Here is a 17531-nt window from a genome sequence, read left to right as displayed (position 1 = left end):
AGGAGGGGGAAGGGGATGGAGAAATGGAGGGGGAGGAGGAAGAGGCGAAGGGGAAGAAGAAGAGGAGGAGGTGGAGAAGGGGGGAGAAAGGGAGGTGGAGGAGGAGCAGGAGCAGGAGGGGCAAGGGGATGAAGGGCAGGGGCAGGAGATCCCACCATACAACATAATGCTTCCTCTTGCTATTTTCCCCCATAGCAACTGAGACAGGTTGAGAGGAGAGAGCGCAACTGGTCCCAGGGCCACAGGGAGCTTGCTGGGAAGAGGCGGCTCGAATCTCTGTCCCCCCACTCCCAGCTGAGCACTTTCACCAACAAACCCCAATGTTGCCTTCCTGATCACATTCAATGTGCAAGGAAAGCGGAATCTACTGGGGACGCTCAGGGATTTCTGGCCACTCCCATGCAGCCTTGACTGTACTGGGCCTTACAAACAAGGACTTGAATGCGTTTAGGAGCCAACTTCTTGGATCCTGGTCTGAAGCCAGTTGCTGTTTTATCTGGTGGGCAACACTTGTTCACATGGCAAAAAGAAAAGAAAAAAAAATAACTTAAGCTGCCAGCCAACCTGTTCAAGTGATACTACTGTCACAACTTTAACACCCTTCCTTCCTTCCTTCCTTCCTTCCTTCCTTCCTTCCTTCCTTCCTTCCCTTTCTCCCTGTTCCCTCCCTCCCTCCCTTCCCTTCTTCCTTCCTTCCTTTCTTCCCTCCCTTCCTCCCTCCTTCCTTTCCTTCCCTTCCTCCCTCCCTTTTCTTCCTTCCTTCCTTCCTTTCCTTCCCATCCTTCCCTTTCTCCCTCCCTCCCCTCCCTCCCTTCTTCCTTCCTTCCTTCTCTCCTTCCTTCCTTTCCTTTCCATCCTTCCCTTTCTCCCTCCCTCCCTTCCCTCCCTCCCTTCTTCCTTCCTTCCTTCTCTCCTTCCTTCCTTCCTTTCCTTCCTTCCTTTCTCCCTCCCTCCCTCCCTTCCTCCTCCTTCCTTCTTCTCTCCTTCCTTCCTTTCCTTCCCATCCTTCCCTTTCCCCTCCCTTCCCTCCCTCCCTCCCTTCTTCCTTCCTTCCTTCTCTCCTTCCTTCCTTTCCTTCCCATCCTTCCCTTTCTCCCTCCCTCCCTTCTTCCTTCCTTCCTTCTCTCTTTCCTTCCCTTCCCATCCTTCCCTTTCTCCCTCCCTCCCTCCCTTCTTCCTTCCTTCCTTCTCTCCTTCCTTCCTTTCCTTCCCATCCTTCCCTTTCTCCCTCCCTCCCCTCCCTTCTTCCTTCCTTCCTTTCCTTCCCATCCTTCCCTTTCTCCCTCCCTCCTCTACCTCCCTCCCTCCCCTCCCTCCTCCTTCTTCCTTCCTTCCTTGCTCCTTTCCTTCCCTTTCTCCCTCCCTCCCTCCCTCCCTCCCTTCCCTCCTTCCTTCTCATCCTTCCCTTTCTCCCTCCCTCCCTTCCCTCCCTCCCTTCCCTTCTTCCTTCCTTCCTCCCTCTCTCCCTCTCTCCTTCCCTGCCTTCCTTCCTTCTTTCCAAAATAATCTGGAGACACAGCCTGTCTCCCCATAGGGTCCAACTCTCTTCAATTTCATTAGAGGCTCCTGGTGGGTGCTAATTGGACTGTCATGCTCAGCTACATTGCTGACCCAGTCAGCCTTTTTTTAAAAAAAACAAAAAACAAATCTGGCCTCTGCTCTTGAACAAAACAATTTGCTTTAAAATGGAAAAAGAAAGGTGGAAAAAGAGAGGCCGTGCAGCTGATTCCAGATCAGAAAAACCTGAGGTTGTTTATACAGAAACCGCCTTGACATGCAGCTGCAGCCAGGACTCTGTTCCTAAATTGACTCTTGATGACTGCATATCTGCCAGAGTTAACAGTCCATCAGAGAATGAAACAAAGGGGGGGGGTTCCTCCATTTCCCCCTCCCTTATTTTTTTCCCCTTTTTTGACCTATACGCTCAGCATGGCGATGCCTTGTGCATTGTCTAAGTTTCTTAGACGATGTTACAAAGTTTGTAATAATTATCAATAACTGAGAGTTATTGTTTCCCAACCTCATCAATCTTGTAAAGAAGAAACTTCAGCTCCCAGAATCCCCTCCCCTTCGTAAAGTTGCTGAAATTGTGGGTTGCAGACCCTATGTGTTTGCCTTTTAGTAGGCGTTTTTCTTTGGGTGATGCTACATATGTGGATTTGTAGCCACTTTTGTTCCTGTGTATCTTGTGTGGATGGTTCAGATCCACACAAATTGATCAATCGGAATTGTTCGAGCGTAGGATTGGACAACCATTTGTTTGAAATGGTATACGGTTTCCTGCCTGAGCAGGGGGTTGGACTAGAGGACCTCCAAGGTCCCTTATACTCTTTCGTTCTGTTACTCAGATTTGCTGGCCCTGTTCTTGGAAATTAATCAAACCTTCGGGGTATTTCGACACTGCAATTCCTTAATTTATAATTGGATTAAGTTTTGCATCTCTTTGCTTCACTTTGTTTTAAAATTTTGCACTAGCAAAGGTGCTGCATGGCTAGTTGTTTGTCTAATTAAGCTGTTGCTAGGGGATGACTTTTGAAGCACATTTAGACTCGCATTGGTTCTGGAAATGAACACGAAACTGATCTTATTTTTCATTCTCAAATGGATTTAAATCTCAAACAAACAAATCAGGGTGTCTCGATGCAGCCAAGGGACTTCATGGATAACCTTGAAATAAGAAATAATCAGAATTTGGAGGAGTTGAAGAATCCTCTGCAGTTTTAAAATTATCCCACGCTGGCATTTTGTTTTCTTATAACTAACGCATATGCATGCAGATTGAGGATTTCATTCAGGAACCAACCCAGATTTTTATAAGGTAGCAAAGGACTGGAATGAACTAGTTCAGGCCCTAAATATAAAGGTGTAGAAAAATGGTTTTCTAAACCTGCCCTGTCTTGTAAATAAGAATATTAGAAGTGCAGGCTGGATTGGATATTTCATGGAGATCTTTTTTAAAAGCATATAAAAATCCACAGAGAGAAAGAGGGAAGGGGATATAATTATCTACTGTCATCTGAATAAATAATAAATAATATAAAATCAATAAAAATAATACAATGTAAATATATGAAACAAGTAAGTAAATAATTAAATAAAATATATACTATCATATAAGGAATTTCGGAGGTGGTGAGTGTTGTGTCCTGAGCCTGTGAAGGCAGGCTCGGGACGTTGCAACGGTCCCGGGCAGTTGCAAGCTGCCCGGGACCAGACTGGCTGTCGTCAGCACTCGCGCGCATGCGCGAAGTGCAAGCACGCCAAATGTTGCCGTTTGGCCTGGGGGTCGCCTTTAAAAGAAGCAGAGGAACTTGGGCGTTGTTGGCGTTGTAACCAGTATGCTGTATACCAATAAAGAGGCTCCTGAGAACTACTAACTGCTTCATGAGTTATTTGCCATTCGCTGAGGACTTAACAGTGAGTATTCTATCATTGAAGGTTTACAAGAAGAGACTGGACCACTATTTGTACGGAATGATATAGCGTCTCCTGCCATGGCCAGGAGAAAACAGTAGGAAGACTGTTCTTCTGCGTGGAAGACCTCCAAGGTCCCTTCCAACTCTATTATTCTATGTTCTATCTCAGGGGTCTTCAAACTTGGCCCTTTTATGACTTGTGGACTTCAACTCCCAGAATTCCTCAGCCAGGTATGCTGTCTGAGGAATTCTGGGAGTTGAACTCCGCAAGTCATGAAAGGGCCATAGTTTCCCCATGCTGGCTGAGGAATTCTGGGAGTTGAAGTCCGCAAGTCATGAAGGGGCCAAAGTTTCCCTCATGCTGGCTCAGGAATTCTGGGAGTTGAAGTCCACAAGTCATGAAGGGGCCATAATTCCCCCATGCTGGCTGAGGAATTCTGGGAGTTGAAATCCACAAGTCATAAAAGGGCCAAGTTTGAAGACCCCCGTTTGATCTTCTTGTAATGTTTTCCCATGTCTTAAAGAAAACTTCATATGGAGAAGAATGGTCAAATCTGATCATTATGAGGCAAATGTTGGCAGGTCCCTTTAAAGCATTCCCCAAAAGAACTGTGTTCTTCTAGGGATTTTATTTTGGCTTCTTACAGTTTTCCATCACAAACAGTGTATTTTAAGGATGCTTGGTCCAGCACGCCCCTGGTTATCAATCCAAGCTTCAACCTGATTTTGTGATCTTTGAGAAGGAAGCCCCAGAAAAAGCAAACAGCAAATATTTCACCAATATGTTCGATGGAAGTGGTTTCTCTTTATATTTGTATTTATTTATATCCTTCCTTTATTATTTTTACAGATAACTCAAGGTGATGAACATATCCAACTGCCCCTTTTTCCTACTGTTTTCTGCGTGACAATAACCGTCAGATGGATTGGGTTGAGAGAGAGAGAGAGATCAGCGCAAAGTCACCAGTCAGCTTTCCTGGCTAAGGACTAGAACTCACCGTCTCCTGGTGATTGGTCCAAAGTCACTCAGACAGCTTTCATACCTAAGGCAGGACTAGAACTCAGAGTCTCCTGGTGATTGGCCCAAAGTCATCCAGCTGGCTTTCATGTCTAAGGCAGGATTAGAACTCACAGTCTCTTAGTGATTGGCCCAAAGTCACCCAACTGGCTTTCATGCCTAAGGCAGGACTAGAACTCACAGTCTCCTGGTGATTGGCCCAAAGTCACCCAGCCTAATTTCATGGCTAAGGGGAGACTTGAACTCACAGTCTCTTGCTTTCTAGCTTGGTGCCTTAATCACTATATCTTTATATATTTTTATTGAACAACTGAGTAGGGTTGACAGTCTACTTTCCCTATTTGTTAATTATCCCAACCTCATGGCTCTGATTGGTGTACAGGAAGATAAAATGAGAAGAGATAAATAGTACCAAAGAAAAAACAATATAATACAAAGCGTGCAAACATATGCATAGCCGCCCACAACTAACCAAACAGAGCTAAAAAAACTTTAGGAAACACAAAGGTTATGTAATGTTGAGTTTTGTTTTTGCTTTTTTTTTTTTTAACCCAAAACGAAGCAAAACAAGTGAGGCAAATAAGAACATTTCATTGCACCCAAATTTGCAATGGCCTCCTGAACAAATGAGAAGTGCACGCATTTCAGCATTTTGCCAGCTGGTTTGAAGTTAAAGGAATTTGCCCAAATGTGCCAATATTTATGAAAATACATGTTAAAATGTAAACGCTGGCAAAAACTGGACGGTGGAAAAATTGTTTTCCCCAAAGGAAGATGGCGAGGAGCGAGGCGTACAAATAAATAGATCCATTTGCTGAAGACATGAAAATATCCTCAGATAGCTGTGAAAACTTCCTTATCTACTTAACTTTCCAGCATCAAGTATATTAAATGAGGCCAAATCGAATCTCCATTCAATAAACCTGGAATTGAGGGGAAATCAAAACTGGATCAGTGTGAGAAGGAGAAACATTCTATTTATGTTGTTATCATAAATCTTAAATTGGCACAGATAAATTGGCTCTTTTGGATAACGGTTGTAAAAAATACTCAAAACGATAATGAACTGGACCAAAATTCCATCTGTAGAATTGATTCAGACTTTAACCCCCTCTCTGCCATCATTCGAAGATGAAAATTTGGAAAATATACAGAATAAAATACCCTATGCTATTCCAGAAAAATGACTGTCCAGTCTCTTCTTAAAAACTTCCAGTGTTGGAGCACCCACAACTTCTGGAGGCAGGTTGTTCCACTGATTAATTGTTCTCACTGTCAGGAAATTTCTCCTTAGTTCTAGGTTGCTTCTCTCTTTAATTAGTTTCCATCAGTTACTTCTTGTCCTGCTTTCAGGCGCCTTGGAAAATAGCTTGACTCCCTCTTCTTTGTGGCAACCCCTGAGATATTGGAAGACTGCTATCATGTCACCCCCAGTCCTTCTTTTCATTAAACTAGACATACATACCCAATTCCTGCAACTGTTCTTCGTATGTTTTATCCTCCAGTCCCCTAATCATCTTCGTTGCTCTTCTCTGCGCTCTTTCCAGAGTCTCAACATCTTTTTTGTATTATGGTGGCTTGTTAAAAGCCAGCTGGGAGGGGCACAAATGGTGATCACATGACCTCAGGACGCTGCAAACGTTGTAAATACATGCTCATGGCCAAGTGCCCTACTTCTGATCAAGTGACCATGGGGATGGTGCAATCTGTCCCCCTAAGAAAGAACAACCCTTGACTCCATAGGTGTTAGAAAAAAGGTACTTTTACTAGAGATGTTGTGTGCAGCGTAAGCGAGGCACGCTTTGAAAAAAAAAACCGCACAAAAATCATATATTGTAAGCAATTCCCAATATTCGAAACCCTCCCCCGTGGGACAGTAATCCAATCAGATCCCGTTCTGATTTTGGGGAATGTGGTGCCTCAAGTGCCAGAGTAAATTCCTTTCCCAGAGCAGGTGGAAGATGACTCGGCTTAGCCAGTAGTGGGATTCCAATAGGTCAGTGGTTCTCAACCTGTGGGTCGGGACCCCATTTGGGGTTGAATGACCATTTCACGGGGGTCGCCAAACAACGCAGTCCGCCATTTTTCCCCCCTTTTCCTTAGCTGTGCTACTCCCTTTTATTCTATTGGCTTTTGAAAGCCAATAGAATAGACTCTCTTGAATAGAGTCTAATTCTATTGGCTTTCAAAAGCCAATAGGAATTGTCCAGGCTGTCTCTGCCCTGCTGAGCCCGCCAAAAGTCCCATTCTGCAAACGGTGCTGCACCAGTTGAGTAGTCCTCGACTTACGACCGGTTGGGGGTCGCGGCATTAAAAAGGTTGAGAACCACTCCAATAGGTGAACAACCGGTTCTCTATGTGGATGCCGCTTCCGGAAGTCCGTTCTGGGCCTGGGCAACAAAAAATTAGCTACCGGTTCTGCCGAGGTGATGCGAACCGGCTGACTCCCACCACTGAGCTTAGCACCTCTGGTTCCTGTCAGTGTCCATACTCCCCAATTTCCCACAAGATCCCTTCACACCTCCAGCATTTCCCCCTCCCAAGTGCCCCTCCCCCCTGATTATGGCAGTTGCTAGTGAGGATCAAAGAAAACAAAGATAGGGACCTCATAGCAATGGTGATAAGTCACTTTTTTTTCATACCGCCGTAACTTCAAGCAGTGACTAAATGAACGGTTGGTTGTAAGTTGAGAACTACCCACAGCAGAGTTCTCCAACCTTTCTGGGCTCGCGGCCCGGAGGGGAGAGCAGCTTCCAAACTACTGTGTGTGTGTGTTTGTGTGAACACATGCAAACGGGAATATGCCCACTGGTGCAGTACTAGCAGCCACGTTCACATATGCAACATGTCCTGGCACCATGCCCATGAACGAATGGCTGTGCAACCCTGTGGTGGCTAGCACTCGTTCATGCATGCATAAATGGGCTGTGCACCCCCATGATAGCAGCCCATTCACGCATTTACAAACGGGGTGTGTGTCCCCCACAGTAGCATTCCTGTTTGCGCCCGCACGCATGCACAAACAGGGCCATGGGTGCTAGCACGAGTGGAAGAAATGCACACCCACATGTGCACACCTTGGACAGCCATTTCTGCAGCCTGCTGACCAAGAGCCCGTGGCCCGATACCGGGCTGTGGCCCATAGGTTGGGGACCCCTGACTTACAGTATACTGTTAAAAAGAGTTCTTTTTTCTTTTTAGAAGCATTCCCGCATTCTTAATAGAGAAGCACTCATACTATGCTCAGTTAATGAGACCACATTTATAAGGAAGAACTATTAGACCTCTTTCAAGTTTGCAAAGCTAGCCACCTGTTTGAACAGACGATGGGCAGGCTTCCTTTGAAACAGAATGCTGCTGGACCGATTCTGCTATCCAAGTATTTAGAGAAACATGGAAATACAGAAAACTGAGAGTTTTATGCAAATTAGAGGTCTCCTGGAATCCATTGCAAATGAAAGGAAGACATGGCTGATCCTTGAGAATAGGGGACAACAAGAAGGCCCGGGATGTTAAATTTCATATATTATTAGGTAGATATGCAAATGTGCTCAAGCACATGATTGAAGTATGCTAATGAAAACTCATTACTTGGACTAATTTACAAGAAGAGTATTAAGGCCTTGACCGGGTCACGAATCAATCTACAGCAGGGGTGTCAAACTTGCAATGTCACGTGATGTGTCACGACGTATCGTGACTTTTTTTCCATGGCCGGCAATGGGGTGGGCACGGTTTTGGCATGACGCATTTGGCCCGTGGGCTGGCAGTTGACACTATAGATTAGGAGTGTCAAACTGCCAGCCCACGGGCCGAATGCGTCATGCCAAAACCGCGTCCACTCCATTGCCGACAATGGGGAAAAAGGGAAAAAAAGTTACGATACGTCGCGACACTTCTGTTTCCAACTGGCATTCCAGGTATATACACACAACTTGCATAATACTGCATTTTGCATAGTTATGTACAGGGCTTTTTTTCTTATAGAACGCCCAGAACGGAGTTCCGGCACCTTTTTTGAATGGAACCTTGTAGGGTAGGCAAGGTGGATTTTTTGACGTGTGTGAGTTCCGGCACCTTTTTTTTTTTTAGAAAAAAAAAGCACTGGTTATGTATAATATAAAGCAACGGTCCCCAACCTTTTCACACCAGGGACTGGTTTTGTGGAAGACAATTTTTCCATGGGGGTGGGGAGGAGCATGCATGCAACCTATATCCCATGCGTGCCCACTTTTTGCTTGCCTGCTGCTCACCTCCCATTGTGCAACCAGTTCTTAACAGGCCATGGGCCAGTACCAGGGTTTGGGGACCCCTGATATAAAGAATATAAAGACATAAAGAATGCCGGCTGACTAGCAGTTCGAAAGCATACAAATGTGAGTAGATAAATAGGTACCACTTTGTTGGGAAGGTTCCGTGCATCTCAGGGTATAGCACGTTGAGGACATGACCACAGAAAATGTCTTTGGACGATGTTGGCTCCGTTGGCCAAGAAACAGCGATGAGCAGAATCAGACACTACTGGATAGGGAAACCGTTACCTTTTTATCTTTAGTAACCAAGTATTTATCATTGTTTGGCTAAGTCAATGTGATCTCACCGAAAACATTCTAATTGTCTGGGATGCAAGCGGTCAATGGCTTAGGGAATTATGGCACTGATTTGGCAAACCTTGTTTATTCCTATCTAATATCACGTGAAGGGTTAACACCACTCTACAATGCCTTGGTAAGACCATACGTCGAAGACTGCAGCCAGTGTTGGTTGTCACGATGTAAAAAAGATGTTGGGACTCTAGAAAGCATACAAGGAAGACCAACAAAGATGATTAGGGGACTGGCAGCTAAAACATATGAAGAACGGTTGCAGAAACTGGGTATGTTTAGTTTAATGAAAAGAAAGACTATAGTGGTACCCATGGTTGTATGATAGCAGTATTCCAGTCTCTCAGGGGTTGCCAGAAAGAAGAGGGAGTCAAGCTATTCTCCAAAGCGCCTGAAGGCAGGACAAGAAGCGATGGATGGAAACTAATCAAGAAGAGGAACAACCTAGAAGTAAGGAAAAAAAAAACTCCTGATAGTAAGAACAATTAATCAGTAGAATGACTTGCCTCCAAAACTTGTGGGTGATCCAACACTGGAGGTTTTTAAGAAGAGACTGGACTGTCACTTGTCTGGAATGGTATAGTGTTTCCTGCCTGAGCAGGGGGTTGGACTAGATGACCTCCAAGGTCCCTTTCAACTCTGTTATTCTGTCAATAGGCAGAGGGCCAAGTCTGGAAGGCCATTATTTGCCCCTGCTCATCCTCTCTCAGGGGCTGCCATAAAGAAGAGGGAATTAAGCTATTTTCCAAAGCGCCTGAAGGCAGGACAAGAAGCAACAGATGGAAACTAATCAAGGAGAGAAGCAACCTAGAACTAAGGAGAAACTTCCTGACAGTGAGAACAATTAATCAGTGGAACAACCTGCCTCCAGAAGCAGTAAATGCTCCAACACTGGAAGTTTTTAAGAAGAGACTGGACAGCCATTTGTCCGAAATGGTGTAGGGTTTCCTGCCCGAGCAGGGGGTTGGACTAGATGACCTCCAAGGTCCCTTCCAACTTTACTACTACTATTATTATTATTATCTGTACAACACCAATTTAGGACACTACTTAGCAAAGCTCCCTTGCTTATTGTCCCAGCTGCAGTGTCTATATTTTTATGCTTCGTTTCCCCAGCATCATTTATAGCGGTACCCATGGTGATAAGCACAATGCAAATAGTCTGACAGATGGATGCAGTTGCAGACTTTGCAAAAAGAGAGAGGGGGGGGGGCTCATACACTTTTGATCTTAAACCGTCTTTCCATGGATAGGAGCTCTTTGAAGGAACTTAGAGAGACGGCTGTGAGGGGAGCGTGTCCCTCACAATGAAAGCTATTTTGGGGTGCTAAGAGGATCGGTGAGATGCTCAATGGGTTAACATGACAATAACAATGTCTCCTCAATTGAGGGAGGGGGAGATTATAACACTTGGTCAAAAGATAGCCGGAAGGTGTCTGTTGTCGCCAAGAATTGATCTTCAGCTACTTTTCAGCAGGAGTTTTCCCTGCCCAATAAATGTGTGTGGGGGTCTGTCCAGATCTTTAGATAATAATAATAATAATAATGACAAATGCATATAAAGTCAAAATTGAGAAGACAGCAACAGACAGTAAGTGCCACCTATGCAAAGAAACTGATGACCACCTGGTAAGCTGCTGCAAGAAGATCGCACAGACTGACTACAAACAGCGGCATGACAAAGTAGCAACAATGGTGCATCGGAAGATCTGCAAGAAATATCATTTGCCTGTAAGCAAAAACTGGTGGGATCATATAATAGAGAAAGTCATAGAAAATGATAAAATTAAACTGCTCTGGGACTTCAGAATTCAAACAGACAAGCACCTGCAACATAACACCCTGGACTAAACAATTGTCGATAAGAAAGATAAAAAAGTCTGGATAGTGGATGTGGCAGTGCCTGGAGACAGCAGAATATACGAGAAAGAACTGGAGAAGATAACAAAATACAAAGACCTACAAATAGAAATAGAAAGACTGTGGCAAAAGCAAGCAAGGGTAGTACCAATAGTCATATGCTCCTTGGGTGCAATCCCAAAACAACTGGAGCACCACTTGAACACCATTGGCATTGACAAATTTGCTATTAGTCAATTGCAAAAGGCGGCCTTATTAGGAACTGCTTCCATCCTGAGACGATATCTGTAATACCATCAAACATCCACATCTGCCTATCCCAGGTCCTGGGTGAGGACTCGATAGGTAGACAAAATGCCAAATCCAGTCTGAACATCTGGCTGACTGTGTGATGAGCCATAGTAGTAGTAGTAGTAGTAATAATAATAATAATAATAATAATAATAATAATAATAATAATAATAATAAAGTTGGAAGGGACCTTGGAGGTCATCTAGTCCAATTCCCTGCTCAGGCAGGAAACCCTATACCATTTCAGACAAATGGCTGTCCAGTCTCTTCTTAAAAACTTCCAGTGTTGGAGCATTTACTGCTTCTGGAGGCAGGTCGTTCCACTGGTTAATTGTTCTAATTGTCAGGAAGTTTCTCCTTAGTTCTAGGTTGATTCTCTCCTTGATTTGTTTCCATCTGTTGCTTCTTGTCCTGCCTTCAGGCGCTTTGGAAAATAGCTTGACTAGCTTCTTTGTGGCAGCCCCTGAGATATTGGAAGACTGCTATCATGTCCCCCCTTGTCCTTCTCTTCATTAAACTAGACATACCCAATTCCAGCAACCGTTCCTCATATGTTTAGCCTCCAGTCCGCTAATCATCTTTGTTGCTCTTCTCTGCACTCTTTCTAGAGTCTTAACATCTTTTTTACATCGCGGTGACCAAAACTGGATGCAGTATTCCAAGTGTGGCCTTACCAAGGCCTTGTAAAGTGGTATTAATACTTCACGTGATCTTGATTCTATCCATCTGTTAATGCAGCCCAGCACTGTGTTGGCCTTTTTGGCAGCTGCAGCACACGGCTGGCTCCTATTTAAGTGATTGTCCACTAGGACTCCGAGGACAAGTTTAAAAGCATCTTTAATTTGGAATCCTTTGTTAACCGACTCTCGTCTTGATGTTGCTGTTTCAACTGGTAGACATGGAATCAGATATTTTCATGGAAGTGTCCTTTCTGCTCTGTCATGGCCAATGAGCAAATCAATTCAAGACTTCTGTTCCAAAATGCATCACTTTCCTGATGCTGAGAACAATGGGCTGCTTTATTACCCAATCATCCACTTCAGAGAAATTCTTGTCAAGCTCCTTTGAAAACAAAGTTTAGTAATGTCCTGTGGTATATGATATGTATATGATAGATATGAACATCTAATCATGTCAATTCTCTGAAATGTTATCTGAGACTACGATGGGTTAAACCAGTCTCCTCCAGCTATTTTGGACCAATCTGCTCCAGCTGAGCCAGTCATAAGATAGAAAAAACAAAATTATAATAAAAAAATGTAAAATTCTAGGAGCTGATGTTTAAAATGCCTTGAGGACACCTGATTGGATGTTTTCAACCAGATCATACAAAATTACTTGGATTTATACTGGGCACAGCAGTTTTTCATGCAAGTATGTGTTAGATGAAATAGAAATTATACATTGTATATGACAGGACTGGCTTCTAATATTGCTGCTGTAAATTGCATGTACACGGGAAATATAGATGCTAAGTGTCACAGTTTCCCCAGCTTTCTATACAAACAGATTCCATTTCAAGGGAGAAAAATGCTAACAGGGAATGTCTCTGGAGATTCTCAGTCATCCATGATGTCCTAAAGGTGCTTTCTCAAAAATCATTTTTTCTTGTTTGGTTTTTTTTCCCCTTGAAAACATTTCGCTTCTCAGCCAAGAAGCTTCTTCAGTTCTGACCGAATGGTGGTGATAGAAGGATTTATGTTCTTTGCAATCATCTGGTCTGCAGATAAATCCCCAAGTGGTCTCAACAGCCCCCCCCCCTCAACAGACCTTTAGCGTGCCAATGACTGCAAAGAATATAAATCCTTCTATTCGCCCTCATTCAGTCAGAAACTGAAGAAGCTTCTTGGACGAGAGGCGAAACATCTTCATGGAAAAACAAAGAAAGTCCAGTTGCCTCTTGAAAAAGCAGACTTCGGGCTAACACGGGATATTCCATTGGTGAAAAATATTCTTACACGCTTAATTCTTTTCACTGCCATCATCTCCAAAGGCAAAGCAGATCATTTGCCCCCCTCCAAAGTTGAACAGATTTAGAGCATATTAAAGATGGCTAGAATTTATATTGTGGTTTAGTGCCTTAAAGCATTAGATGACCGTAACAATTTACATGAGAACCTGGCAAGTAAGGGCAGTTTAAATCCCATACATAAAAAAAAACAAACCCATGGATGGGAACGATTAAAACCAGGAGGGGACTGGTTTGCTCAAGGCTAATAAAAATGCAGCATAACATTTGTATAGCACATTCAAGTTTTCCCTGGCCCTCTAAAGAATTCACACTAGTGAAATTTGGACTGAATATTAGTTGATGGATGAGATGGTCTAAGGAAGAGGGAATCAACCTATTCTCCAAAGCACCTGAAGGCAGGACAAAAAGCAAAAAATGGAAACTAATCAAGGAGAGAAGCAACCTAGAACTAAGGAGAAATTTCCTGACAGTGAGAACATTTAACCAGTGGAACAACCTGCCACCAGAAGCGGTGAATGCTCCAACACTGGAAGTTTTTAAGAAGAGATTGGACAGCCATTTGTCTGAAGTGGTATAGGGTTTCCTGCCTGAGCTGGGGGTTGGACTCGATGACCTCCAAGGTCCCTTCCAACTCTGCTCTTCTGTTTTTCTGCTACAGTAGTATACAACAACAACTTTTATTATGACAGTCACAAGCAACACAGAGAGACATTATAAAGCTAGTTAGATTGCTGGCAAGAAAACGATACCATTCTTTTTTCCAGGTATTATCGGAATAACAGAATGGCAGAGTTGGAAGGGACCTTGGAGGTCATCTAGTCCAACCCCCCGCTCAGGCAGGAAACCTATACCATTTCAGACAAATTGTTGTCCAATCTCTTCTTAAAAACTTCCAGTGTTGGAGCATCCACAACTTCTGGAGGCAAGCAGTTCTACTTGTTAATTGTTCTAAGTGTCAGGAAATTTCTCCTTAATTCTGAGTTGCTTCTCTCCTGGATTAGTTTCCATCCGTTGTTCAAACCCACAAGATGTCAGTTTTGGGTGGGAAGGAAAACTGCATATAAAGAGAAACAGGTGTATATTAATAGGCTGAGCGGATTCGTGCCTAAATAACACATTACCCCGCTTTTCAGATAAATTCAGAAACAGCCACTTGTCCGAAATGGTGTAGGGTTTCCTGCCCGAGCAGGGGGTTGGACTAGATGACCTCCAAGGTCCCTTCCAACTTTACTACTACTACTATTATTATTATTATTATTATTCTTAGGCTACTAACCTATTGCACTTGCAAAGTTATCAGAAAAAGACATGGGAGAAGCAGGTACCGCTTTAACTCTGCACTCTCCAAAATAAATGTGAATACGGGGGGGGGGGGAAAGAAATTAAAGCTTTTTTTTTGTTTTCTAAGCTTCTGAAGAGAACGAGGTAGCGGAATAATAAGAACGAGACACGATTTAGTATTATTATTTTCCAAGAGCAAAAATGATGCCAGGTAGAGTAGGGTGAGCGTGTTAAAACCTTTCACTGGGAACAAAAACAGGATTCCTGCAACCGATTCTGTTGGCTACTTAAAGATTAACACCCGATTCTCTTCACCTACTGCATGAAGTAAACAGGGCATGCATCATCAGAGTGAAGGATCAGAATCTGTTTAAAGTTTGCATTTCCATTGCCTTCTAAACCTCGGTCACATTTCAGGAATATCCAAAACCCAGATAATGTATTTGTCTCCTTTGGGTTGTAATATCACAGACGGCTGCCAACCGCAGTCAGATCCATCGGGTGACGGGTTACCTGTTCTTTTCCCCAGCTTTTCTAGACATTAACTTGAGAAGACCATATGCAAAATCGAAGCACTGCCAAAATCTGGACATTGCCCGCACCATACATGCGTCCATATGTAAGCCGCAAGGAAACCCTTTGGTACTCAGCGTTAGTGTACAGCAATATCTTAGGGAACGGCTATTAAAAACCACTTCAGGCCCCTGGCTGCAGGAAATCCAGCATCGGCAGTCAAGCATGCCATCTGAAACGGTAACGGATCAAATCATGGCAGGAGAAAAAGAAATCTAGGAAAAGCCATTTCTTCTTTTTCTTCTGCCATGATTTGATCCGTTACAGTTTCAGATGGCGTGCTTGACTGCCGATGCTGGATTTCCTGCAGCCAGGGGTCTGAAGCAGTTTTTAATAGCCGTCCCCTAAGATATTGCTATACACTAAAATGCTGAGTTTTTCCACCTTGCCTGCCTTCCAACAGCAAAAGCAAGCAGCTCCAGGAACAGCTCCATGCTGTTGCGGTTAGTGCTTTTCAATAGCAGTGCCGAGGACCGATTTTTGGTTTTTTTAAAAGGAAAGCCAAAAACTTCAGCTATTTTTTTTTTTTTGGCAGAATTCAACCACGTTCACCCATCCTCTTCTCCATCATCCCCCAAACGTGGGCATAAAGATAATGGCTTGACAGGGTGCTAACCCTCCCCCCTCCTCCCTTGCCAGCCCCACTGACAGAGATCTTGCGCAGAAAATCCATGGAAAGCTGAAAGACAAATTAGCCATCCTCTGTAGAAGAAAAAAAACAACAACAACCGAAGCTGCATCACTCACCCCAAAAGGCAGGTTTCCCGGGAACAAAAGCAGAGCCTCCCTAAACAGCAGCAGCAGCTTCACGACAGGCCCCCCCACCCCATCAGCTGCTGGGTTCCCACTCGCCTGTGTAATTAAGCCAAATCGCTCTGCACAGTCACCAAAGCAGTTGCATTATAAAATGGGTAGCTCCTAGACTCTCGTGTTTTACATCACAGGGGGAGGTCACACAGCGACACAGACGGGGCGTGCATGCACACTCACACAGACACACACACACCTAGATACACACAAACAGAACCGGCGTACGTGTGCTCAGTTATTCCTCCTCTCTCTCAACATACTGGAAACCAATGGGACACTGCGTTTTTCTGCTCTCTACAAGTCCCAGCTGGGCTTGGATGCAATGTTAGTTGCCTCTCAAAACACCTTGTTAAGGTGGAATCTTGTAAGGAATTGGGCTAGACATGCCCAATTCCTTACAAGTTTAATGAAGAGAAGGATGAGAGGGGACATGATAGCAGTGTTCCAGTATCTCAGGGGCTGCCCCAAAGAAGAGGGAGTCAAGCTATTCTCCAAAGCTCCTGAAGGCAGGACAAGAAGCAACAGATGGAAACTCATCAAGGAGAGAAGCAACCTAAAACTAAGGAGAAACTTCCTGACAGTTAGAATGATTAACCAGTGGAACAATCTGCCTCCAGAAGCGGTGAATGCTCCAACACTGGAAGTCTTTAAGAAGAGACTGGTCAGCCACTTGTCTGGAATGGTATAGGGCAGGGGTCCCCAAAAGGTTGGGGGCCTCTGGTATAGGGTCTCCTGCTTGAGCAGGGGTTGGACTAGAAAACCTCCAAGGTCCCTTCCAACTTTGTTATTCTGTTAAGTGAATTCCAGGCTGGTGGGAGGACTGAACTATATAAGAATCATTCTATTGATAGAAGAGGATGCTTGTGTAGCTCAGGGTTGAAATGTGCTCTCTGAGCTTGGTTGTTGTCTTGGAAGCATTTCATTACCAGGTTACACCTCCTCACCAACAATCAGTACTCAGATGGACAGAGATTAACACAAAAATTAACATTAGACCAGAAGCAAACAATAGCCCATTCAAGAACTAATAATGATAATGATGATAATGACAATGATGATGATGATGATGATGATAATAATAATAATAATAATAATAATAATAATAATAATAATAATAATGAAGTTGGAAGGGACCTTGGAGGTCATCTAGTCCAACTCCCTGCTTCAGCAGGAAACCCTATACCATTTCAGACAAATGGCTGTCCAGTCTCTTCTTAAAGACTTCCAGTGTTGGAGCATTCACCGCTTCTGGAGGCAGGTTGTTCCACTGGTTAACCGTTCTAACTGCCAGGAAGTTTCTCTTTAGTTCTATGTTGCTTCTCTCTTTGGTTAGTTTCCATCCATTGCTTCTTGTCCTGCCTTCAGGTGCTTTGGAGAATAGCTTGACTCCCTCTTCTTTGGGGCAGCCCCTGAGATATTGGAAGACTGCTATCATGTCCCCCCTCGTCCTTCTCTTCATTAAACTAGACATACCCAATTCCAGCAACTGTTCCTTATATGTTTTAGCCTCCAGTCCCCTAATCATCTTTGTTGCTCTTCTCTGTACTCTTTCTAGAGTTTCAATATCTTTTTTACATCGTGGTGACCAAAACTGGATGCAATATTCCAAGTGTGGCCTTACCAAGGCATTGTAAAGTGGTATTAACACTTCATGTGATCTTGATTCTATCCCTCTGTTAATGCAGTCTAGCAGTGTATTGCCTTTT

The 17531-nt window shown here is 43.9% G+C and overlaps 1 protein-coding gene across 4 annotated transcripts in view; it reads right to left on the bottom strand.

Annotated features, from left to right (window-relative positions):
* Positions 1–15959, bottom strand: part of LOC120317598 (disks large homolog 2) — a 111021-nt gene extending 95062 nt beyond the window's left edge. Inside the window, exon 1 of one of the 4 annotated variants that reach the window (XM_039364317.1) lies at positions 15763–15959. The gene's annotated coding sequence lies outside the window, so the exon portion shown is untranslated. The remainder of the gene's footprint in view (positions 1–15762) is intronic. The other 3 variants (XM_039364316.1, XM_039364319.1, XM_039364320.1) reach the window with 3 other exon arrangements.
* Positions 15960–17531: the final 1572 nt, after the last annotated feature.

This window comes from Crotalus tigris, unplaced genomic scaffold (genome assembly GCF_016545835.1).
Source record: "Crotalus tigris isolate CLP2741 ecotype Arizona unplaced genomic scaffold, ASM1654583v1 scf7180000019729.178681, whole genome shotgun sequence".
NCBI classification, from domain to species: Eukaryota; Metazoa; Chordata; class Lepidosauria; order Squamata; family Viperidae; genus Crotalus; species Crotalus tigris.
Note: the sequence above shows the minus strand (reverse complement) of the source record. Positions and strands in the feature narration are given on the sequence as shown.